We start from the raw sequence: 17192 nt of genomic DNA on the forward strand, positions 1-17192 counted from the left end.
CCTGTGTCAACAAGTTTCTAGTCTTTGATGGACTTTTGTCTTCTATCTCATAAAATTGTTGTGCATTCTTTAATGGGATGACAATTACTCAACTCAGACCTCACACATGCCAATATTTTCTCCTAAATGAATGATTTTAAAGCACTCAATTTATCTGTCATGATATCAATGGCATTAAGCTGTAGCTCAGTCCACCATGATTGACATTTCCACATGTAGCCATCTGTATCTGCAGCAATGTGGAATAGATGCTAAATTGGGCTTTTTTTTTTTTTAGGAAAAAATTTAATTTTGTTTAAATTAAAAAACTTATTCTTCAGCTGAACTGCTCATATTTCAAGGGATACAGTGTCACCTGTTGCTGTGCTGGAGGTCAGCACTCTGGGCAAACAAAATAGAGATTAACTCCCATCATAGCAGAAATATTCCTGTGTTTGCTCTAAAATTCCTTTGTAAGAAGATGACCTCAAGAGGTTCATGATGGAGCTGAGAGTCATTTCCACTATCCTCTGGTCTCTTCTTGTAGCATGTGAATGTTGCCCTGGCTGGGTGTCTCTGCCATTTATTCTGTATGTTTCCAGGGTTCCACATCAGTCTAGAATGTAGCAGCCCTGTCATATCTGAAGCACACTGTTTCATCCCAGTACTCCTCAATCACTGGCTCTCACAACCTTTCTGCTCCCACTCCCATGAGGCTCCTTGAGGCTTAAGAAAGATACTATGGACAAAGGTCATGCATTTAAACATAATAAATTTTAACTAGAACAATGAAACACAGCAAAATTTAAAAATATACAAACAGGAAAAGAAGAAGACAAGCAATCCTGTTTGTAGATGACATGACCATATATAAGAGACTCCAAAGACTGTACCAGGAAACTCCTAGAGCTGATAAACACCTTAAGCAAAGTGGCATGCTACCATATTAATATACTACAACCAGTAGCCTTTATATATGCCAAAGTCAAACATACTGAGAATGAAATTAGAGAAACAATTCTAGTCACAGTTGCTTAAATAAAATATCTTGAAATAAACTGAACTAAGGAAATGAAAGAACCATACAAAGAAAACTTTAAAACAGCAAGGAAAGAAATTAAAGAAGATATAAGATGATAAAAAGAACTTCCAGGTGCATGGATTGATAGGATTCATATTGTGAAAATGTCCGTATTGCTTAAAGTTATCTACAAAGTCAATGTAATTGTCATAAAAAGTCTTCACAGTTCCTCATAGACACGGAGCATAACAATCTTAAAATTCATATGGAAACACAAAAGATTGAGGATAGGAAAAATCCTAAGCAATAGAAATACCTCTGGAGGTATCATAATCCATGGTTTTATGTTATACTTTTACAAAGCCACAGTAATAAAAATTGCATGGTACTGACACAAAACAAGGTACATTTACTAATGGAAAAGAATTTAAAACCCGTACAGATGTCCATGCTCTCACAGACATCTTTTTTTTTTCTTTACAAAGATGCCAAAAATATACATTAGTAAAAAGACAGCATCTTCAAAAAATGGTTCTGGGGAAAGGGGATGTCTATATGGAGAAGAATGAAATTTGATCCTTCTCTCTCATCCTGTCCCCAAATAAATTCCATATAGATCAAAGACCTCACTGTTATGCCTTAAACTCTAAAACATCTAGGGAAAGAAGCAGGGGGTACACTTCAGGATATAGGCTTGGGTGAGGACTTTCTAGTAGGACACCAGTTAAGCAAGAAATAGAACCAGTAATGGACAAATGGAACCCCATATAATTAAAGAGCTTCTGTGATAAAAATATTAATTGACTGAGGTGGCAGCCTGTAGTGGGTAGCCATTCCAGCTTTGATCTTGAAGTTCCAACCCCCATTGAGACTTTGGCAACCGTCACGCCTACAAGGCGGGGCCATGGGAGGCGCCTGGAGGCCTGAGATCTGGATGGGCGGTGCTCTCACTTGGTTCTGGGACCTTGGACAGTGAAGGTGGGCCAAGCAGAGCTCCAGAGAACACCGCTGGACTGCGATACACCTTCCCCAGACCCCGCGACCTACCTATCCCTTAACTTGTAAGTTACGCCATTAAATAAATCTCCTTTTAACTACGTGGAGTGGCCATAATAATTACACCAATATCTGGCGCTCACGTGGGGCAAATTCCAAAGGCCTGGGTGGCTCCCACCCTCAGCCTCCTCCCCGGCTAGCGGGTACCTAAACCCGCCTGCAAAGTTCCATATAACCAGGGAACGCCTACATGGTTCCATTCCCGAAAAAGGGAGCAGCTAGTCTGGTCTCAGTTCCCTAGCTTAGCCCCGAGACCAGTGAAAGAGGCACTTCCCGGCTTCCTGAGTGCCAGCAACCGCCATCTTGACTCCAGCAAGCTGCAGTCAGCCAAGATCACAAGCAGGCCCTGCTTTGCAGCTTAGAGCTGGGTAGGGCAAGGCGGTGGTGGCACATGCCTTTAATGCCAGCACTCAGGAGGCACTCCCTGGCTTCCTGAGTGCTGGCACCGGCTCCAACTCCCGCCATCTTGACTCCAGCTAGCTGCAGTCAGCCAAGATCACCAGCAGGCCCTGCTTTGGAGCTGTACCAACGCTGAAAAGTGCTACTACACCCTCGAAAACCACGAAAGGTAAGCATATTGTTTCAAGTAAAAGTACTTGATAATTTTACACCTTAAAATTGACTAACAAATTTTGAGTAATTCTTGTAACATGGCCGACAACATTACCTCACAAGAATTTGAAAACCTTTTTGCCTGTATAATGAATGACATCTTCCTGGAAATATACGACCTTCCTAAGTCATATCTGGCCTGTACCATTTTGGCATTCATCGTAATAATTCACACAGTGTTCAAACACTGGTTTAATAACAAGAACAAAGATAAGTCATTATTGGGACTGATACAGGATTTAAAAAATAGCAATGAAGGCTTACAGAAAAAGATTCTTTCTCTGGAATCTGCTAACCAGGATTTACAGGCTTTAAAAGATAGCAATGAAGGCTTACAGAAAAAGATTCTCTCTCTGGAATCTGCTAGCCAGGATTTACAGGCTTTCAAAGATAGCAATGAAGGCTTACAGAAAAAGATTCTCTCTCTAGAATCTGCTTTAAACGAGAGCAATGAAGGCTTACAGAAAAAGATTCTTTCTCTGGAATCTGCTTTAAGAGATAGCAATGAAAGTGTACAGAAAAAGATTCTCTCTCTGGAATCTGCTTTAAGAGATAGCAATGAAAGCGTACAGAAAAAGATTCTTTCACTGGAATCCTCTGATCAGGATTTACAAAACAGGCTTGTACCAAAAATTGATCTTATTGATAATAAATGTGAATATTTAATGGACAGAACACTAACTCTCCAGACACTATATAAGGAAGAAAGATTATCATTAATTGATAAGATAAGGTCCATGGAATCATGTGTTTCTGAGGAACATAAAAACTTCTATGATTCCATGAGAAATCTGGAGTCCCTTGCCAGAGAGGAGGTTCACTCCCTAGAATAGACCCTAGGTGCTCGTTTGCAAGCCTTAGAAGAAACTCTCAGTAAACATGACAAGGGACCTAATAAGCAGAAGGGCAAGACCATAGAAGTTGTAACATCTCCAAATGGCTCTCACACAATGGCTTATTCTGTTATCATCCATGAGAAGCCAGCGGATGACACACACCCCGAGCCATATAATACATATACATTACAACCAATTTCAACAAGGGACTTTAAAAATATAAAGGAAGCAGTAGTTACCTATGGGATACACTCCACATACATAAGACAGATGTTAAACTCATGGTCTACCTCACATAGAATCATCCCAGATGACTAGCATCAGTTAATTTCAGCTGTTCTAGAATATAGCCAGCAGCTACAGTGGAAAAGCTGGTTGAGGGAAGAGGCAAAAAATTTAGAACAACAAGGTGTTGTAGAAGCATTAGCCAAATAAACCCTTTCTTCCCAAGTTATTTGTTCATAATATTTCATCTCAGCAATAGTAACCCCAACTAAGATAACAACATGATTAAAAATGGGGCATGAAACTAAACAGAGAGTTCTCAAAAAATGCAAATTGTTAAGAAATAAATGCTTTTTTGAAAAAGTGCCATCTTTAGCAACCAGGGAAATGCAAATTAAACCTACTTTAAAATTCTATCTTACTTCAACCAGAATGGCTAAAATTAAGAAAACAAATACAACAGACACTGTAAAGAATATGTGTGGAAAGGGAAACACCTATTCACTGTTTGTGGTGAATACAATCACTACAAATATCAGTGGGGAGGTTTCTCAAAAGGCTAGAAATAGATTTACCATTTGCTCTAAGTATTGCACTCTTGAGCATACATCCAAAGAATACTATATCCTGCTCTACCGGTTTATGGTTCATCCATATTCATTGTGCTCTATTATTAATAAAGCAAACAGCCTAGATGTTTGATGTTCTTCAACTGATAAATGGATAATGAAAATGTGCTGTATATACACAATGGATTATACTCAGCTGCAAAGAAAAATGAAATCATGAAATTTTCAGGTAAATGAATGGTCCTAGAAAGATTATATTGTGTGAGGTAACCCAGACCCAGAAAGACAAATGCCACATGTTTTCTCATCTGTGGTTCATAGCTCCAAGTCTTCAGATGTGAATATACAACACAGAGTAACCACAAAAATCCAAGAAAGTATAAAAGAACTATAAAAGGAGTGTGGAAGTGGAGTGGGAAGGGAATGATAGGAGAGAGGTGATATAAAGTGAAAGATGGAATAACAGTTAGTGGCCTCGAAGTGTGGAAGAGGGAGGGAGGTCTGTACAGAAGGAGAAGACATGAGGGACAAATAACACCAAGATTGATAAGACCTCAAGTAATGGTATTGTTTTATATTTACCTAAATTACTAAAAGGCAGTATCTGTGTCGTTAAGGGAAGCATCTCAGAAGTCATTATCCTGGAGTAGCACAACTCCTGGGGGAAATATGGGGAAGCAGCAAGATCATTCTCAAAAAAACATAAGTTGTTTTCCTGGGTCCGGGTAATGGGAAGACACTAGAGTATCTTTGAACAGAAAGTTCATGACAGCTAGAAGGGCCCCAATTTGAGTTTGAGGGAAATGTTGGAGAAGGGAAGAAATTTGTCATTGGAATATAATCAGAAAATGTACAGATCAAATATGGTTGTGATTTTCTTCATAAATCATAGACTAACAGACTGAGAAAGATGGTCACCAATTGTCTTGGCCTGACTTTTCCTCGGCATTCATTCATGTTTCTGCCATCTTTAACTTTCTCTTTTTAAACACTTTGTAATTTTTCATTAACCATTTAATTCCTTCATATAACACACTTGGTAATATCAATTCCCCCAGTACTCTCTCATCCCTTTCACACTCCCTCCAGACACTGTTTTTCCCAACAGGTTCTTATCCTACTTTCATATCTTTTTTATGACTCATTGAGTTTCATCAGGGTAGCTGGCATGAGCTTGGACATGAGGTTATTTACTGTCTTCTTGATCACTTACTCGTGACTACATCCCTGAAGAAAAGTGATTCACCCTTCTGAAATAAGCTACTAAAAGTTCCTCCACTAAAAGTAGGGCTTCAAAATCTTCAACATTCTAAAAGGAATGGATTGATTCCTCAATATATATGTTATCTACCAAAATTAAATTAAATGAAGTAAACAATTTAAACAGACACATAACAATTAACAGAGACAGAAAAAATAATTAAAATACCTCAACTTTAAAGAAAGCAAAGTTCCTACACCTCTGGAGGAAGCCCCCTACTCCACCAGAGGCCAGGACAGCACCCTGAACCCCAGTAAAGACTGCAACTCATGCATGGTCAAACTCGACTGGCATAACTCCAACTGTCCCTTCTCTCTTCATCACCATATCCTGGCCCACACCTCAGAGAGCAGGCTAACTCCCTGAAAACCAGGCAGAGGCCTCCTACCCCACCAGAAGCCAAGCCACTATCCTGAACCCCTAGCCAGATCAGAGAACACACACAAAGCCAAAACTCTAGCACTAAATGTGAGCAATAATCCCCTGATGGACCACAGGCCATCCATGCAATCACCCCAATACAGCTCCAATTGTAGGTGAAAAACTTCTACTCAACCACAGTTCAGGGAGGCCAGAAGACCAAAGAGGAAACAGAAACCAAGGAAGAAAACACCCATCTAACAAAGACAAATCCAGAAATTGGCACCTAGACGTATAATCATTCCAAATCAAAATACCTAAATGGAAGTGTAAGAACACAAAAAACAGTAGCTAGGGCAATGTGGCACAACCAGAGCATAGCCATCCCACTACAGCAAGCCCTGAATATTCCAATACAGCCAATGCACAAGAAAATAACCTTAAAACCAACCTTTTGAAGATGATACAGGTCCTTGAAGAGGAAATGAGTAAATCTCTTAGGGAAATGAAGGAAAAGACAATAAAAAATGGAGGAAATCAATAAATCTCTTAATGAATGTAAAAAAAAAATACAGTTTACTAAGGCCGGGTGGTGGTGGTGCATACTATTAATCCCAGCACTCGGGAGGCAGAGGCAGAGGCAGAGGCAGGCAGATCTCTGTGAGTTCAAGGCCAGCCTGGGTTACAGAGTAAGTTCCAGGAAAAGAGCAAAGCTACACAGAGAAACCCTGTCTCAAAAACAAAAAATAAAACAAAACAAAACAAAAAACTGTTCAAGAACTGAAAATGGAAACAGAAGCAATAAAGAAAACAGAAACTGTTATATTTTTGGTTGTGAGCCTAGCCTTTAATGGCTGAGCTTCCCCCAGGAGGAGGGAAGAAGGGAATCTTTGGTATGTAAAATGAATAAAAAATTTTAAAAAGAAAGAAAACAGAAGCTGAGGGAATTCTGGAAACGGAAAGTTTAAGTAAGCAAACAGAAGCTACAGATGCAAGAATCACCAACAGAATACAAGAGCTGAAAGAAAATTTCAGGCATTGACAATATGAGAGAAGAAATTGATATATCTGTCAAAGAAAATGTTCAATCTAAAAAGTTCCTGACACTAAATGCCCAGGAATCTGGGGCAATATGAAAAGACCAAACATAAGAATAGTAAAAATAGGGCCGGGCAGTGGTGGCGCATGCCTTTAATCCCAGCACTCGGGAGGCAGCACCAGGCGGATCTCTGTGAGTTTGAGGCCAGCCTGGGCTACCAAGTGAGTCCCAGGAAAGGCGCAAAGCTACACAGAGAAACCCTGTCTTGAAAAACCAAAAAAAAAAAAAAAGAATAGTAAGAATATAATAATAATAAGATTCCCAGCTCAAAGAAGCAGAAAATATCTTCAACAAAATTATAGAAGAAAATTTCCCTAACCTTAGTAAGGACACACCTATAAGCGTACAAGAAGCTTGCAGAATACCAAATAGATGGGACCAGAAAAGAAAGTCCCCCACCACATAATAATCAGAACACTAAATGTACAAAACAAAGAATATTAAAAGCTGCAATGGGAAAGGCAAAGTAAAATATAAAGGAAGACCTATTAGAAACATCTGACTTCTCAATGGTGATTATAAAAGTTATAAGGGTGTGGACAGATGTCTTTAAGACTAAAAAACCACAGATGCTAGCCCAGACTATTATATCCAGCAAATCTTTCAGTCACTATAAGTAGATAAAACAAAATGTTCCATAACAAAGTCAAATTTAAACAATCTCTATCCACAAATCCAGCCCTACAGAAGGTACTAGAAGGAAATCTCCAACCTAAGTAGTTTAACTATGCCCATAAAATATAATAATCTCACATCAGCAAAACCCAAAGAATGGAAACACACATGCACACATGAGAGGGCACATGCACACGCACACGATCACCACCACCACCACCACCAAAATAAAAGGAATTAATACTCATTGGTCATTGATATCTCTCCAAATCAATGGAGTCAATTCCCTAATAAAAGGACACATAGTAACAGAACGGAGGTGAAAACAAGATCCATCTTTCTGTGGCATAGAAGAAACACACCTCAACAACAAAGATAGCCTTTACCTCGGATTAAAGGATTGTGAAAAGATTTTCCAAGCAAATGGCTCCAAAAAGTAAGCTGATGTTAATATCTAACAAAACAGACTTCCAACCAAAATCAATCAAAAGAGATGGGGAAGGACACTTCATATGCATCAAAGGAAAAATCCACCAAGATGATGTCTCAATTCTCAACATCTATGCCACAAACACAACAGGCACCTATGTTTGTAAAGGAAACACTACTAAAGCTTAAATCACACATTGAACCTCACACATTGAAAGTGGGGAATTCAATACTAAACTCTCAACAATGGATAGATCATGGAGACAAAAACTAAACAGAGAAATACTGGAGGTAACAAACGTTATAAACCAAATGGACCTAACAGATATCTACAGAACATGTAACACAAACACAGAAGAATACACTTTCTTCTCAGCACTTCAAGGAACGTTCTCTGAAATTTAACACAAACTTGGTCACAAAGCAAGACTCAATAGACACAAGAAAATTGAAACAACCCCCTGTATATTATCAAATCACCATGTATTAAAATTGGATTTCAACAACAACAGAACTAACAAAAAGCTTATAAACTCATGGAAACTGAACAACTCACCACTGACTTACCAGTGGGTCAAGGAAGAAAGAAGAAAGAAATTAAAGACTTCCTAGAATCCAATGAAAATGAATGCACAATGTACTCAAACTTATGGGGACACAATGAATGCAGTGTTAAAAGTAAAGTTCAGAGCACTAAGTATCTTCATAAAGAATTTGGAGAGATCTCATATTACTGACTTAATAGCAAACTTGAACACTCTAGAACAAAAGAAGCAAATACACCCAAGAGAAGTAGAGGCAGGAATAATCAAATGGGGGGCTGAAATCAATAACACAGACACAAAGAGAAAATACAGACACAAAAAGAAAAAATTTCAGAGAACGTTCCTTGAAGTGCTGAGAAGAAAGTGTATTCTTCTGTGTTTGTGTTACATGTTCTGTAGATATCTGTTAGGTCCATTTGGTTTATAACATTTGTTACCTCCAGTATTTCTCTGTTTAGTTTTTGTCTCGATGATCTATCCATTGTTGAGAGTTTAGTATTGAATTCCCCTTTCTTCCAATGAAACAAAGAGTTGGTTCTTTGAGAAAATCAACAAGATAGACAAACCCTTATCTAAACTAACCAAAAGGCAGAGAGAGAATATCCAAATTAACAAAATCAAAAAGAAAAAGGGCACATAAAACAGACATCAAGGTATTATTTAGAATCATTAGGTATTATTTAAAAAACCTATATGCCACAAAATTGGAATATCTAAAAGAAATGGACAATTTTTCTTGCTAGATACTACTTGCCAAAGTTAAATCAATATCAGAAAACATTTTGAATTGACCTATAACCCCTAAAGAAATAGAAGAGTTCATTAAAATCTCCCAACCAAAAAAATCCCACAGCCTGACTGTTTAAGGCAGAATTCTACCAGACTTTCAAAGAAGAGCTAATAAAGATACTTCTCAAATTATTTCACACAATAGAAACAGAAGGAACGTTGTTAATTTATTAATGAGGCCATAGTTACCCTGATACCCAAACCACACAAAAATTCAACAAAGAAAGAAAATTACAGACCAATTTCCCTCAAGAACATTGATGCAGGTCTGGTGAAGGGGCTGTCTGTAGGCACCATGTCTTGCCGTGAAGGTGGCAAAAAGAAGCCCCTGAAACAGCCTAAGAAGCAGGCCAAGGAGATGGACGAGGAAGAGAAGGCTTTCAAGCAGAAACAGAAAGAGAAGCAGAAGAATCTCGAGGAGCTAAAAGCCAAGGCCGCAGGCAAGGGAACCCTGGCCACAGTGGAATTAAGAAATCTGGCAAAAAGTAAGCTGTTCCTCATATTTGAGATGACAGTGGCCCTCTTCCATTCCTATTTAAACATCTGGATTCCCTGCCATAACATCTTTGCCACCTACAGCTAGAATGAAGTGTTACCCTGGAGCCTGTTGTACATTATAATAAACTTTTGTAAAAAAATTATAATAATAAATAATACAATGGCAAAAAAGAACGTTGATGCAAAAATACTCAATAAAATCATCATCAACTGAATCCAAGAACCTATAAAAAATATCATACACCATGATCAAGTAGGTTTCAGTATATGAAAATCAATGTAATCCAACACATAAACAATCAAAAAGCAGAAAACAAAACAATTATCTCAATTAGGTACTGAAAAATCCCTTAACAAAATGCAGCACCCCTTCATGATAAGTCTTGGAGAGATCAGAAATACAAAGGACATACATAAATGTAATAAAAACAATATACGGCCACCTGACAGGCAACATCAATTTAAATGGAGAGAAACTCAAAGCAATTCCACTAAAATCAGGAACAAGACAAGGCTGTCTGTCCTCTCTCCTTATCTATTGAATATAGTACACGAAGTTCTAGCTAGAGCAATAAGATAAACAAAATCAAAGGGAATACAAATTGGAAAGGAAGAATTCAAAATATTATTATTCCCAGATGATGTGATAGTATACATAAACAACCCCAAAAATTCTGACAGAGATCTCCTAGAGCTGATAAACACCTTTAGTGATGTGGCTGGATACAAGATTTACTAAAAAGAAAATCAATAACTCTCTTGTACACATATGATAAAGGGGCTGAAAAAGAAATTAGGGGAAAAATCTTCACAATAGCCACAAATAATATAAATATCTTGGTGTAACTCTAACCAGGAAAGTGAAAGACCTGTATGACAAGAACTTCAAATCTTTGAATAAAGAAATTGGAGAAGATATCAGAAGATGGAAAGATCTCTCATGCTCATGGATCAGTAATATTAATATAGGAAAAATAGCCATCTTACCAAAAGTAATGTACAAATTCAATGCAAATCCTCATTAAAACCCCAATACCATTCTTTACAGACCTTGAAATAACTCAACTTCATGTAGAAAAACAAAAACCTGGCCGGGCGGTGGTGGCGCATGCCTTTAATCCCAGCACTTGGGAGGCAGAGCCAGGCGGATCTCTGTGAGTTCTAGGCCAGCCTGGGTTACCAAGTGAGTTCCAGGAGAGGCGCAAAGCTACACAGAGAAACCCTGTCTTGAAAAACCAAAAAAAAAAAAGAAAAAAAAAGAAAAAAAACCCCAGGAGAGTTAAAACAATCCTGTATAATATAAGAACTTCTGGGGACATTATCATTCCTGATTTCAAGATTTACTATAAAGCTGTGGTAATAAAAACACCATGGTATTGGTATAAAATGAGGCAGGTGAATTAAGAAAATAGAATAGAAGACCCAGACCTAAATCTACTCACCTAAGGATACCTGTTTTTTTTTTTTTTTAAACAAATAAGCCAAATGTATACAGTGGAAAAAAGAATGTATCTTCAACAAATAGTGTCAGTATAACTGGATATTTGCATATAGGAGAATGCAAATAGATCCATATCTATTGCCCTGCACAAAACTCAAGTCCAAGTGGATAAAAATCTCAATGTAAATCCAAATACACTGAACTCAATAAGAGATAATGTGGGGAATAGCCTTGAATACATTTGTACAGGAGACAACTTCCTGAATAGAACACCAGTATTGCAGGCACTAAAGTCAACAATAAATGAGACCCCATGAAACTGAAAAGCTTCTGTAAGTCAAAGGATACCTTTAATATATCAAAATGACACATTACAGAATTGGACAAGATCTTCAACAATCCCACATCTGACAGAGGGCTGATTTCCAAAATTCATAAAGAACTCCAGAAACTAGACATCAAAACCCCAAGCAATCCAATTTAAAAAATGAGGCAGAAATCTAAACAGAGAATTTTTAAAAGAACAATCTCAAATGGCTGAGAAACATTTAAATGCTCAATATCCTTAGCCATCAGGGAAATGCAAATCAAAATTACACTGAGATTACATATTACACCTGTCACAATGGCTAAGATCAGAAACAAAAGTAGCAGCTTATATTGGAAGGATGTAAGAGGAACTCTGCTCCATTGCTGGTGGTAGCACATTCTTGTACAGCCACTTTGGAAATCAATGTGGCAGTTTCTCAGAAAATTGGGAATCTATCTACCCCAAGACTCAGCTATATCACTCTTGGGCATATACTCAAAGACTGCTCAATTATGCCATGAGGACATTTGCTCAATTTTGTTCATAGCTTTATTCATAATAGCCAGAACCTGGAAACAACCTAGATGTCCCTCAACCAAAAAAATAGATAAATAAAATGTTCTACATTTACACAATTGAGTACTACTCAGCTGTTAAAAACAATGACATGAAATTTGCAGACAAATGGGTGGAACTAGAAAAATCATCTTGAGTGAGGTAACTCAGACTGAGAAAGACAAACCTGGTATGCATTCACTTGTAACTGGATATTTTCTGTAAAGTAAAGGATAACCATGCTACAATATAAAGACACAGAGAGGCTAGGTAACAAGGAAGGCTGAAGGGGGGATGCTCTGATCTCCCTGGGAAGGAGAAATAGAGGCAATCTCCTGGATAGACTTGGAGTGGTTGTGAGAACATGAGGGATCAGGTGGGGAAGGGGTGTGGGGGGAGAGTCCTGATAGAGATTAATGGAAAGGGGGCATTTCAGGGTGAGATACAAGGGAAACTCCCAGAAATCTACAAGAATGACCCTAGATAAGACTCTTAGGAATAGTGGATACCTAACCTAAATTGTCCATCTCCTATGACCAGGCAAGATTTCCAGTGGAAGAATTATGACACCAACCTAGACATATAACCTTCTACGTGCCTATATGATGTGCTGGGGTAAGGGTGGTACAGAGACTGCAGAAGTGGCCAACCAATGACTGGTCTAGCCTCAGATCCATGCCACAGAGTGGGCTCACCCCCAACACTGCCTGGAGTACCAGGGCCCAGAGCCTGGATAGTCTAGAGACCTAGAATAGAACCAAATATGACTGGAGAAAAAATGTCAATCTAATGATGTCTATGTGCTATACTCATAAGTTGGTGCCTAGCCAAAATGTCATCAGAGAAACTTCATCTGGGAAGTGATGGAAACAGATACAGAGATACATCGTCAAACTTTAAGCCAAGCCTGGGCAATCCTTCTAAAGAGAGAGAGGAAGGATTATGGGCACAAGAGGGGTGAAGAACATCATAAGAAACCCCACAGAAACAAATAACTTAGACTCATATAAGCTCACAGAGATTGAACTGACAACCAGGGAACCTGCATGGGATTGGCCTAGGTCCTCTGCGTATATGTTATGGTTGTATAGCTTGATGTTCTTGTAGGACACCTAACAGTGGGAATTGGGGCTACCTCTGACTCTTCTGAATTCACTTGGGATCCTTTTCCTTATATTGTGTTGCCTTGTCCAGCCTTAACACAAGACAAAGTGCTTAGTCTTGCTACACCTTGATATGTCTCCATGGGAGGTCTGCCCTTTTCTGAATGTAGATTGAGAAGGAGTGGATTGGGGGAGGAGTCAGAGGGAAACCGGAGGGAGAGCTGGGAGGAGAGAAGGGAGGGAAACTACAGTAAGGATGTAAAATAAATAAATATTTTTAAAGCCAGGTTCAAATGGATGCATCATAGAATTTTACCAGATCTTTCTCTATTTTTTTGAATGTTACAGCTTTCTAACATCTGGCTCTGGGATAGCATAATCTCACTGATGAAATACTCCTTGGTATCTGACCCCCTTGACAAAATGTGTTTGTGTTACCAGCTCAGCAGATAGAGAAACTGAAGGAGTTGCTTTGGCCAATCTGTGGGGTTTCCATCACCAAGTACATTGAATTTTAATGTTTATCATGGGAACAACTGAAAAATAAGAAAACCTATGTGATGTTTACAGTGTCATTAATTAAATCTATTGGCTGCTTTTTCTTTCTTACCAGCATACAATAGAATTACAGAAACCTACCTCGTATGAGTTACGTTTGTTTATACAATTAAAGTAAAATAAGCAATAATACTAACATTGTTTAGGGAACATGTTTATAAATTCCTAAATGTGCCAGGGAACACAAAGTGTGAGAGCTTCTGACTGAAGTTAGTAGTGGTACCATTCTTTTCTAATAGGACAAAAAATGATTTTTGTCTGAAGATAATTTTTTTTTTTTTACTCATGACTAATCCTGGAGACACAAAAGTAATGCTATATATAGTACAGTTTGTTGTATGAATATAGCCATTGTACTAGTTGTAGAGAATGACGTACATCTTACCCTTCATGTGAAAAATCTACTCATGCATGATGGCCCTAGAGAGATGGCTCACTGGTTAAAAGCACTGGCTATTCTTCCAGAGGACCCAAGTTCAATTACTATCAACCACATGGCAGCTCACAATTGTCTCTGAATGGAGTCTCAGTAACTCAATGCCCTATTGACTATCGCAGTCAATGAGGCATGGAAGTGGTACACATACATGCAGGCAAAACATTCATACACATAAACTAAAAAAGTACAAATTTTAAAAGAAACTAATGGATCTGTCAGAAAAATTTTCAAAGTTATATTGCTTACTAGGAGGCAAATGTGTAGAAGAAACTTATGGATGAAACACACGAGTTACCTAGTTAAAATCTGTGGTTTTCCTTTGGATGTGTGTGCAGAGTAACAGAGTGTATGCAGTGATTGGGAGGCACTGGGGGTAGTGCTAGAAATTTCACCAAAGCTGACATGCTCTGAAGGAATTGAGAAATACAGGAATTTTTTCATTAGTTCTTCATAATGGTGATACTTATTATCAAGAGTCTTAAAACTCATCTTCTATCCAAGATGCCTATGAATACTTGTTGTGCTAGTTTGAATTAGATCCTAAATAATTCAAAATTTCAATCTTAAATACTCATTCACATAAATGCTGTTTGTAATAATGCGACAAGAAGTTGATGACCAAATAATTTCAACAGTAAGTTCCAGACATATTAAAATGTGTATGAAAAGTTTACCAAAACATATTGTATGAAATTCTCAAAGAACTAACCTTTTAATTTGGAAAGAAAAACCCAACAAACACACAAATAGACAAAAAAACTATAGGGAAAGTTGTAAAGATAAACAGATATGTGCAGTGATGAGAGGACACAGAATTATTTCATTTTAAGAATGTCTATTAGTGCTATTCATTTTTATAACTAATATTGAGCTAAAATAAAATAAATAAATGTCTTTATATGTATAAAAAGTAGCATGTTTTACCTAAGGCCCACAAAGTCCCCAGCTAGGATTATAGTATTAGGCATAAAATCCCCTCCTATGGAGCAGGCCTCAAATCCAATAATAAAGTTGGTAGTTATACTATAATAGTCGTGCCACTATTTTAACTGTGAACACATCTTGCCTAGACACTCAGCATAGTAGCATGCATAGTAGCAATGGTAAGATCATTGATATCATTTTTCACTAACCAATGCACATAGCACTTTTCCATACTATGAAAACTAGCCATCAGAAAGAAAGTTTTCTAGTGAGTTTGAGATTACTTTCTCTATGCCCTACTACCAAACTACCAAAATGTGTACAATCACAGTAATAAAGTCTTGCCATGTAGTTGTGGTGGGGAACCAAAGTGAATGGCAATAGCCTATGTTGTTTCAATGACCTCTGGGGCTTCCCTGACCAATAGCTCATAGGGAAGCATTCCATGCCTTGTACTGTGATTTTCATTTAATAACTTGCATGGAAGTGATAATGTCTACCCCTTCAAGGTAATCCCATTCAAACTCATTTTTTAAAGTGTTAGAGTCAAGCTGAGAAATTTACAGACCACCATACATATAAGGACAAATTAAGAATCCTTTATTAATCAGCGACCAGTAGCAGGATCTTGCCACAAAGAATTATTAGTACAAAAGCTCAAGGGTAAAGAGCTTATAAAAGCAAAAACCATAATGACATCATTGTAAGGAATAGGTTAGGGGGACCTTATAGCACTTGTTTTTGCAGAACACATTAGTTGTTTCGGTTATACATCTGGGCCACTGTCAGAGTGATCAACCTAGGAGGGTCAACCTTTGTAGATAAAATTCTCTCTCTCTCTCTCTCTCTCTTACTCTCCCTCTTCTTTTCCCTTCCCCCTCTCTCCCAGCATCTAAAAATTGGCATTCATACGCTGTATGGCTAGAGATGGGATTGTATGCCCAACTCCCTTCTTCATGCTGGGATATCTCTTTGGTTGCACAGGTTTTATTTACATTGTTGTAATCACTGTGAGTTCATATATGCAGCTGCCTTGCTATATTCTGAAGTTGTTTTCTTATACTTATCAACAACCTCTGGCTCTTACACTTTCTAATTCCCTTTACACAATGGTTCCTGAAGTTTGAGAGGATATCCATGCTTCTTTTAGGGCCAAACATTATGCAATCTCTTATTTGCTACACTTTGTCCAGTTGGGAGTCTCTATGTTAATCACTATCTATTACAAATATAAGCTTCTCGGATTAGGATTGAGAGGCATTTATGTATGGGTATGAGAATAAATCATTAGGTGTCAATTTAATATTATGTCCTTTTTAGTAGAATAACAGCAGAATATTCTCCCCTCAGGCCTTTGACATGATGCCTTTGTGTTCCATTCATATCCTTGTCAGCATCATTTTATTTCTTTGGTTGTTGACTCACAGTACTAGGGTTTTTATTGATGTAAAGAGACAACGATGACTATGGCAACACTTATAAAGAAAACATTTAATTGGGGTAGCTTGCTGTGGGATGTTCTGTATGTTAAATGTGTTGCTCTGATTGGTTAATAAATAAAACACTGATTGGCCAGTAGCCAGGCAGTAAGCATGGGTGGGACAAGCAGAGAATAGAATTCTGGGAACAGGAAGGCTGAGTCAGAGAGATGCTGCAGCCGCTGCCATGAAAAGCGAGATGTAAGGTATCGGTAAGCCACGAACGACATGGCAACTTATAGGCTAATAGATATGGGTTAATTTAAGATATAAGAACTAGATAACAAGAAGCCTGCTATAGCCATACAGTTTGTAAACAATACAAGTCTCTGTGTTTACTTGGTTGGGTCTGAGCAGCTGCGGGACTGGCAGGTGAGAGAAATTTGTCCTGACCGTGGGCCAGGCAGGACTGGAGAAAACTCCAGCTACAGTAGCTCACTTAGAGTTCCAGAGGTTTAGTCCATTATCATCATGTTTGGGGGAGCATGGC

The 17192-nt window shown here is 38.1% G+C and overlaps 1 long non-coding RNA gene and 1 pseudogene across 1 annotated transcript in view; both read left to right on the top strand.

Annotated features, from left to right (window-relative positions):
- Positions 1-1883: 1883 nt before the first annotated feature.
- LOC131925720 (uncharacterized) overlaps positions 1884-17192 on the top strand; it is a 35514-nt gene continuing 20205 nt past the window's right edge. Inside the window, exons 1-2 of the long non-coding RNA XR_009383321.1 lie at positions 1884-2061; positions 2533-2624. This is a non-coding gene — a long non-coding RNA (uncharacterized LOC131925720). The remainder of the gene's footprint in view (positions 2062-2532; positions 2625-17192) is intronic.
- LOC131925709 (translation machinery-associated protein 7-like) lies at positions 9692-9885 on the top strand (annotated as a pseudogene).

The sequence above is a fragment of the Peromyscus eremicus genome, chromosome 1 (genome assembly GCF_949786415.1).
Source record: "Peromyscus eremicus chromosome 1, PerEre_H2_v1, whole genome shotgun sequence".
Classification (NCBI taxonomy): Eukaryota; Metazoa; Chordata; class Mammalia; order Rodentia; family Cricetidae; genus Peromyscus; species Peromyscus eremicus.